General features: G+C 35.6%; 1 non-coding gene across 1 annotated transcript; it reads left to right on the top strand.

Annotated features, from left to right (window-relative positions):
• The first annotated feature begins 8970 nt into the window (after window positions 1-8970).
• LOC123816003 lies at window positions 8971-9205 on the top strand. Its single transcript, XR_006785215.1, has one exon. It is a non-coding gene; the product is annotated as a small Cajal body-specific RNA 6 (non-coding RNA).
• Window positions 9206-9590: the final 385 nt, after the last annotated feature.

Genomic DNA, 9590 nt, shown 5'->3' with positions numbered 1-9590 from the left:
GTGTTTTGAGCTGTGCATCTAATAGATTGGCTATTTCTTGGTCGCTCAAAAGGACGAGTCCTGGGGAACTGATCTGTTCTCCTGTTGGAAACATGTCTCTCCTTTTTTTTTCTTTTCTTTTTTTTTTTCTAGTCTGTTCACTCTTGTTAGGGTGGGGGGCAGACCCTTAGGTGTTCACTGGGGCTGGGCACCCCAGTCGCTAGATTGTGATGTTATATGTGGGGGCAGGGGTGGGGGCAGGAGCGGGGAGGGGAGGGGAGGGAACAATGGTAGTAGTTCATTATCCTGGGATCTCAGTCCCTTCTCTGGGATCCTGGGCTGTGAGCTCTGCCCTGGTCCACACTTGCCGCCTCACTGGGTCCGCCAGCCGCAGCTTGCGTACTCAGGGACTGCCGCGTTCTTGTGAGCCCTGGATGGCTTTCGCACCAATTTTGCTAAGTTCCCCTTCCCCCCTCCACCTCCCTGTGCCGCCGACCCGCACCTGCCCGGCTTGTCCTCTCCTACCACTTAGGATGTACGGGTCTACTTCAACTTCTTGGTTGTTCGACTTCCATTCAGATAAATCCTCTATCAGTTCTGGGTGTTATTCTAACTGTAAATTGTTGTTGTTCTAATCTTGGTTGTGTGAGGAGGTATGGTGCGTCCACCTATTCCTCCATCTTGCTGGAAGTCCGATAAATTCTTTCTGTTACAATTTAGGTCTCAACCCAAAAATTGTGAAGAAGAGGATGTAGAATGTTGAGTCAGTCCTTGAAAGACAGGTCAATTTTTGTTAAGTACGTAGGAATGAGGAAGTATATACACGAGTAAACAGAAAGTGTATTTGGGGGATGGTTAAATGAGACGATTTGATAGGAAAGGAAAAAACACATTCTTCTTATCAGGACACCCACGTTTGCCACACTGTGATCCACACAGCATCTTTGAAATATTCACTGATACTTGTTATAGGCTGAATCATATCTCCCCCCAAATTTATGTGCTAAAGACTCAACTCCCCAGTTCCTCAGAATATGACTGTATTTGAGATAGTGCCTTTAAAAAGTCCCTGAATAGAATGAGATGCTCTGAGTGGCCTCTGACCAGTAGGACTGGTGGGCGTGCTTATAAGAAGAGGGCATTAGAGTGAGGACACAGAGGGAGGATGATGGGGAGACACCAAAAACTTGGCCTACAAGCCAAGGAAAGAGACTGTCAGAAGAAACCAACTTGCCAACATCTTAATGTTAAATGTCTAACCTCCAGAACTGGGGGACAGTGGTTTCTGTTGTTGAAGTGACCCATTTCCATGTTCCCACTCTGCAGTATAGCACATTCATTATCCTACGTTGGATATCCAGTGTTTCCTTTTGTTTTTGTTTCTTCCTAAACCAGAATGCAGATCTTATCACACCCCTGTTCCAGACTCTCTTGTGACTCTCACAACAAATAGAATAAAATCCAATCACCCTGAGTGCTAAGGCCCTATTTAACAGGCCCTTCAGTATTTTTCCCCACCTCATCCACTTTCCACGTCATCCTGCACATTGCTGAACTTCCCCCCTCCTTTTAAAAAAAATATTAAATGTCCCACAGTCCATTCCTGCATCATTTCCCATGCCCGTGGGTTCTTTACAGATGTTTTTTGACCAGTCCCTTTCCCCAAAAGTGTAGGTGCAGGGGCTGGGCTGGGAGGAAGAGGACAAAGGGGGGGGGGGATTGGGAGAGCTGTAATAGAATACATAATAAAAAAGGAAAAATAATAGCAAGAATAAAAAAAAACATACTACTCAAAATAAAAAGTATTAAATGTCCTCCCTCCTCCCCCACCCAGGAGCATTGAACTAAATTTGTATTTGAGCGGATCTTTGTCTCCCTGGATACTTTAGAGGCACTCTTTCATTATTTAATTCTTTATATAAGTAGTGTGGTCTTAAATGAGATCTATTTTCGAAGCTAAAAGAAATATCTTTAGCCTGGTAACTATCTACCATGTTATCCTATTTTAATTTCTCATGTTTATTTTTTTATTTTCATCCTTTTTGAAGGCAGAGACTGTCCTATGTTTATGTTTTATTCTCTTTTGAGTTGATGTTTGTATGGTATAAGAGTCCAACTTCATTCTCGGCATGTATATATCCATTTTTCTTTGTACAGTTTAAGAAAGAAACTATCCTTTTCCCGTTGTGTTTTCTTATCATCCTGTCCAAAATTAGCTGACCATATATATGTGGGTTAATTTCTGGACTGGCTGTTTCATTTCATTAACCTTTATGTCTGTTTTCATTCTGATCCATATTTTTTAATTACTCCAGTTTTGTGATATATTATGAAATTGGGAACTATGATGTCTCCAATATTGTTCTTTCTTAAGATTGCTTTGGCTATTTGGGATTCCATATGAACTTTAGGATTGTGTATTTCCTATTTCTGTAAAATATATGCCAATGGAATTTTGATAGAAATTGCATTGGATTTGTAGATCACTTTTGGGTAGTAAGAGCATTTTAACAATATTAATTTTTCCAATACATGAACATGGGTGTCTTCCCATTTATCTGTATCTGTTTTCATTTCTTTTACTGGTATTTTATAATTTTCAGTGTATATGTCTTTCACCTCCTTGGTTATATTTTATTTCTAAATATTTTATTCTTTTTGATATAATTAAAATAAGTGAAATTTTTTAAATACCCTTTTGAATAGTTCATCGTTGGTGTATAGAAAAACAACTATTTGAATGTTGATCTTGCACCCTACAACTTTACTGAATTTGAATTTTAGTTCTAACAATGTGTGTGGGGGGGTGTATGTGAAAGAGAGAGAGAGAGACTTTTAGATATTTCTACATACAAAATCATATGTGTAAACAGTGATAATTATTTTACTTCTTTACTAATTTGAACAATTTTTGTTCTCTGGCCTAATTACTCTAGCTATGACTTCAAATACAAGTTAAATGGATGTGGCAAGAGTGGGTGTCTGACTTATTCCAGACCCCAGGTAAAAATACTTTAAATATATATATATATATATATACACACACACACATATATATATATATTCTTCACTCTGTGAGGTAAATTTCTTCTATACCGAATCTATCAACAGTTTGTATTACAATATGAAAGGGTGTTCCATATTGTCAAACCTTTTTTCTGCATTTTTGAAATGATCATGTAATTTTTATTCTTTCATTATGCTCATCTATTGTATTACATCGATTGATTTACATATGTTTACCGGCCTCATACCCCAGAGATTCACTTTACTTGGTTATGGTGTATGATACTTGTAATGCACTGATGAATTTGGTTTGCTAATGTCTTGTTGAGGATTTTACATCTATATTCATCAGGAATGTTGGTCTATGGTTTACTATTTTAAAGGTGTTCTTTGTCTGGCTTTAGTAATAGGGCGATCCTGGTCTCATAAAATGAGTTTGGAAGTATCCTTTCTTTTTCAATTTTGGGATGAGTTAAGAAGTATTTGCATTATCTCTTTCAATGCTTGATAGAATTCACTTATGAATCTATCTAGTCCTGGACTTTTGGGGGGAGGGAATTTTAAATTACTTAATCAATCACCTCCTTTGTTATTTATCTGTTCAGAGATTCTATTTCTTCATGATTCAGTCTTAGTAAGTTATATGTTTCTAGGAATTTATTTATTTTTTTCTAGATTATTCAATGTATTGGTATACAATTGTTTTTTTCATATTTCCTTACACTCTTTTTAATTTCTGTGGTGTCATTTGTTATGTTTCCCCACTCTTTCATGATTTTGAATCTTCTTTTTTTGTTTTTTTGATTGTCTACCTAAGGGTTTCTCCTATTTGTTTATTTTTTTTTTCAAGCTTAGTTTTGTTGATTTTTCTTGTTCTTCTATTCTAAATTTCCTTTAGTTTGTTCTTTTTCTAGTGCCTTGACATATAAGCTTAGACATTTATTTGATATCTTTCTTCTTTTTTAATGTGAATATATTCACATTTTATTTCTACTGGATAGCCCTGGCTTAGAAAAATGACTGGGATATGATAGTGATCTTTTAAAAAACTACTTAGTGTTTAGTGTTTGATCACAGCTTGCTATTCATGAACAGTTACTGCTATAAAGGCTTTTATATTTTATCTTTATAAGTTTATGGTGAAGGTAATTTTTAAAAAAGATTACAGATGAGGAAATAGAGAAAAACAGGTTATTTAGCGTGTGGACTTGAAATCATTGCTTATGGGAGGAAATAAAATAATAGCTGTGGAGACATGCAATGCATTTTAACAGTGACACTCTGCGGGTTGTTAGAACAATTAGTAGTTTTATTTAAAAATCTGCACCTACCTGGCTGGCGTAGCTCAGTGGATTGAGCACAGGCTGCAAACCAAAGCATCATAGGTTCGATTCCCTGCCAGTGCACAAGCCTGGGTTGTAGGCCATGGCTCCCAGCAACCGCACATTGATGTTTCTCTCTCTCTCTCTTTCTTCCTCCCTTCCCTCTCTAAAAATAAATAAATAAATCTTTTAAAAAGATCTGCACTTTAAGGCATTTTCTACTTTTTTATAAAGACTACATAGTATTTTTAATGTTTTAAAAATATATTTAAGAAATAATGCAAAGCAATTACTAAGCATTAGTAGGAGCATGAAAACAATAGCTAATAAAAAAATTATCATTATAAAATTTAGGAAGAGCCCCCAAATGAATCTTTTTTGTTATAGTCCTCATATTATTAATCAATGCTAATAAAAATAATTGATACTTATCCTACTCTCATATGTACCCATAAACATTTCAGCAACTTTACCTGTTTTGTTTGGACAGCTTTCCTCCTTGCTCTACAATTTTATCATAGTATTTCTCATGCACTAAACTTATATTATTTCTTATACACAACCATGCTTTAGTTATATTATTTTAAATTAAAAGAAAGAGGAAGATGAAGAAGGAGAAGGAGGAGGAGAAAGAGGAGAGGAAGAAGAAGAAGAGGAAGAAGAAGAAGAGAAAGAGAAGAAGAAGAAGAAGAAGGAGAAGGAGGAGGAGGAGGAGGAGGAGGAGGAGGAGGAGGAGGAGGTGGAGGAGGAGGAGGAGGAGGTGGAGGAGGTGGAGGAGGAGGAGGAGGAGGTGGAGGAGGAGAGGGGGGAGGAGGAGGGGGGAGGAGAGGGAGGGGGAGGAGGAGGAGAAGGGGGAGGAGAAGAGGAGGAAGAAGAAGAGGGAGGAGGAGAGGAGGAAGAGGAAGGAAGAGAGGAGAAAGAGGAAGGAGAGGAAGGAGGAGAAGGAGAGGGAAGTGGATAAGAGTGAGGGGTGGGGAGGGGAGAAGGAACAGAGGTGGGAGAGAGGGAGGGGGGAGGAAGGAACTAAAACAACAACACTGGAGTCTGCTATTATGTGGATCAGTTTTATTTTCTCTCCCCCCTTCCTCCTCTTCTTTCTTATTTCTCCTTTCTCCTTCTCCTACTCTCTCTCTCTCTCTCTCTCTCTCTCTCTCTCTCTCTCTCTCTCTTCAATAACAAAATGTATAATTTGTTCCCTAGGACATTCCATAGCTTGATAAAACTAATCCTGCTTTAAGAGAAAAGAAGTCTCTTAGAAATAAATTCAATGATGAATATTAACTAACACTATATAGTATTATAACAGTAAATGCAATTGATAACTCTTCTGCCACACAATGTAATTCTCTTTCAATAGTTTTTCTTCTAGTGGACTTTTATCAAAGGTAAGAGTATATCAATCTCGTCTCATTTTTTAAAGCATTCTTTTTTTGAATTGCTTTGGTATTTTACATTTTCAGAATTAGCTCAGAGTTCTCTTTGGTTCCTGCCCTAAACTTATAAATGTTTATGGATATCTAAATCAGTTTTTCTTGTGAATTCACACTCTCCTGTAAAGAAAAATACATATTAAATGAAAAATAACATTTATGATATTATTAGGGTAATATATCAATGACTTGCTTTGTAAGAGTTTCCTTCCTTCGTTCCTTGCTTCCTTCCTTCTTCCTTTCCTTCCTTTTTTTCTTTCTTCTTTCATTCCTTCCTTATTTTTCTTCTTTTCTATGAGTGAATGTACATACTCATATTTACATACATATATTCATATACCTTCATATATATATATATAATGTTGTAGAAAAACTTTCCTTGGACTAAAAACTTTTATAAATGGAGTTATTTTAAAAAGTAAGTATAATCTTAGCAAAAGCAATTTTTTTCTACCTGTGACATCCAAGTATCAATTACCTTCTTTTTTCTTTGTGGAGCGAAAGAATAACCTGCTGCAGCTTGCCACATGTCAGTTTCCTGAGATGGAACTTATTAGAATAAGAACATGATGAACGTTGCCAGTTTGGTGTGTCCAATCAGTCTGCACATTGTGTGAGCGCACATCCCGTGACGAGAGATGTCAGTTGTTTCTCTCAGGGTTTCTCCAGTAGCCTTGTGCTTTAATCCAGCTGCTGCTTTGCATTTGAAAACTAAATCAGCCTCAATATTTCAGTCTTTTTGATCTTGGGTTTTATGATAATGAGACTTTGGCCACAGAAATCTGTATTCAGAGAATCCAAACAGATTTCAGCACCTGTTAGCAGGTGTAGAAAAATAAATGCATCATTTAAGTGTTTCCATTCTTTTGAAATTGCTCATCTGTAATTAAAATCATTTTGCCCATGAAAAGTGCTCTAGCAAATAAAGTCAATATTCATGCATTTTTATTTCTATTTTATTATTATATGTTGATTTTATTGTTAGCTTCTTTTCTATATATCTTAATTTATCCATCTCTAAAATAGGATGGGAGAATTATGGTTTTGCTGAGTCATCAAATGAATGTTTCCATAGTAACCAAAACAAAAAAATCACAAATTTCTTAATAATGTTGGTGTCACTTGCAGTGAAAAATCACAAATTTGGAGTACAAGGAGCAATGCCTAAACCTGGCTTAGGATTTAGTTACCAGGAGCACAGAGCATAATATTTTCCATGTTCCTGTTTTTTAAAAATTTATTCAGGCAAGTGAATAGGTTGGCCTTAATGATCTCCATGGTTGCTTTTTGAAGTAAGGATTTACCTATCAGTGTAAAAAACTTGTTTACAAAAGCTGTTTAGCTAGACAAATTGATGGTATGTTATTATTATAAATCATGACAGAGCCCCCAAACAAAATTAGAATAGTTATTAACTATGGAGAAATCAAAGATCCTATTTTTGTTTTCTTCATTAATATCGAGTGAATAATTTTTTGCTAAAATAGCAATTACAAAAGTATATGTATATTTGGGTCTCAAAGTTATATGTACTTAAATATATTCAATACATACTTCATAAATAATAAAACATTTCTTGCTCAAGAACAATAATGTTTCTATTTCTTTGTTTTCTAATCATAGAAATACTCATAGTACATGAATCATTAACAAAGAAATCTGAGTATCATTTTTTGTATTAAAAAGAAAAATAGGAAGATTTCCATTTGTTAGAATATCTACCAATGAAAGTAGGGACACACGATTTGGTCGTAGAGCTAAAAACTGACAGCAAAATGTTAAATTGATTTGTCTGGGGCTGGAGTGGGAATAAGTGTACCAGGACTAAGAATAAATGGATACAAATTTCCTTTCTTTCTTTCTTCTTCTCCTCCCCTCCCTCCCTCCCTTTAACTTATTGCCATGTTGACAAAAATACTGACCTCACAAGTGCAGTGAAGTATGCACAGCTCTGCCTTCAGTTGCCTGAACACACCCCCCTGTTGGACATGTGACCTCCAGCTTTGCTTACACAATATGCCCCCAGTCCATCCTGTCCTTCAACGCTCTTTCTCAGTTCTTTAGGACACGTTCTCAGCTTGCTTTTCTTGTTCCACATTTTGTCTGAAAGATGTAACTTTCATTCACATAGCATTAATTGTTTTTACGTATAGAATGGTACAAATCTTGCCTAGTACCCAGGCATTAAATATTTGCATTTGCCTTAAGTCATTAAATATTTGCATTAGTGCAGAGTAAATGTGAATACAAAGTGTATCTGAATTTCCTTTTTCACAAAAAGGGAAAGAGTGTATTTGCAGTGTATCTTTAAATCTTAGGATATCAATAATACTTAAAACATTTCAGAACGCTTAAAAAAACAGTGGATATTATCCTGAAGAAAAAAAAAAGAGATTTCCAGATATATGATAGCAACATTTACACATTTTAGGGCCATGATTCTAAGGAGGAGGATACAGACTAAGAGTAAAATACTCTTACAGTATTTTAAAATCTGGAACTAGAGAGAGATGTATTTCTGAACTAGTGATTTTAAGTCATATTACTGATTATGAAATTTAAAATGTTACTAAAATAATTTAGAGTATTTTGTTTTTGTTTTCTTATTTGGTAAAAGTGGCATCAATTTAACCAGTTTAAAATACCTGTCATGTGCCCTGGCTGGTGCAGCTTAGCGGATTGAGCGCTGGCCTGTGAACCAAAGAATCACCAGTTCAATTCCCAGTCAGAACACAGGCCTAGGTTGTGGGCCAGGTCCCCAGTTGGGGGACATGTGAGAAGACATGTGAGAAGCAGCAACACACTGATGATTCTCTCGCTCTCCATCTCCCTCCCTCCCCCTCTCTAAAAAATAAATATTAAAAATCTTAAAAAATACCTGTCATGTTATTAGAAATACTTAAATTTTTCTTCATGTCATGCAAATTTCTACCTAGAACTTTTGTAAGTTGCAATGAGTTAAAATTTTTATAAATAAAGGAATACATTGTTAGACAATAATGTAATTTTTTCTACCCAAGTGGATATGAAATGAGAGGTTAACCTACATATGATGTTATATAGGAAGAGGCCAATCCATGGAACAGGCACTAAATGGTTAATCCTATCCTTATGTTCATAATTCAATGTCTGGACAAGATAAATATTAGGAATAACAGGACAATATATTGTAGAAGACATAGTAGTTTTGTAGTATATAAAACCTTTTCTAATACAGAGAAAGTATGATTTTAGCTCTTAAAATCGATGCATCATTCAAAGCCCAATGGTCTAACTGCCTCACTCCCATCAGGCTCCAGTAGTGTTCTGATGGGCAAAGGACAGTTGACACTAGGTCATGCCCCAGGTCTGTGATTCTGGGTGAGCCCAGGGAGAATGCATGGGTAACATTCTATAGCCAATCTCAAGAGGACCTGATTGCTGGGAGTGTGGTATCTGAGGTTCTGATGTCACTTTCCAACTGAGACCTCTGATTAGGGGAAACAAAGCCCAATGGAAGATACTTTATATTTAATAACCCAAGTTAGCCTAATAGTTATCTTTTGTTTTCCTAAAACCCTACAAAATTTTTGAAATACTAGGACCATCTTAGAAGATATAAAGTAATAGCGGGCATAAATTAAGCAATATTTTAACAACAAGATCAAAAGTCATAGGCAAAATTAATTAATTTCAAAGTGTTGAGTTTCAGAATATTTTTAGGTAAAAGGTGATAAATTTATAATATTTGTTATTGCAGTTTTGCATATACTTTAATATTTGAAGAATTTTAAATAATCAGTCATTTAAATATATGAGGTTTATAATTTAAGGACATTTAGTTTATTTTTAACGAAATTTAAATGTTCAAAAC

Source organism: Phyllostomus hastatus, unplaced genomic scaffold (assembly GCF_019186645.2).
Source record: "Phyllostomus hastatus isolate PE091 unplaced genomic scaffold, TTU_PhHast_1.1 phas_contig_196, whole genome shotgun sequence".
Taxonomy (NCBI): Eukaryota; Metazoa; Chordata; class Mammalia; order Chiroptera; family Phyllostomidae; genus Phyllostomus; species Phyllostomus hastatus.
Note: the sequence above shows the minus strand (reverse complement) of the source record. Positions and strands in the feature narration are given on the sequence as shown.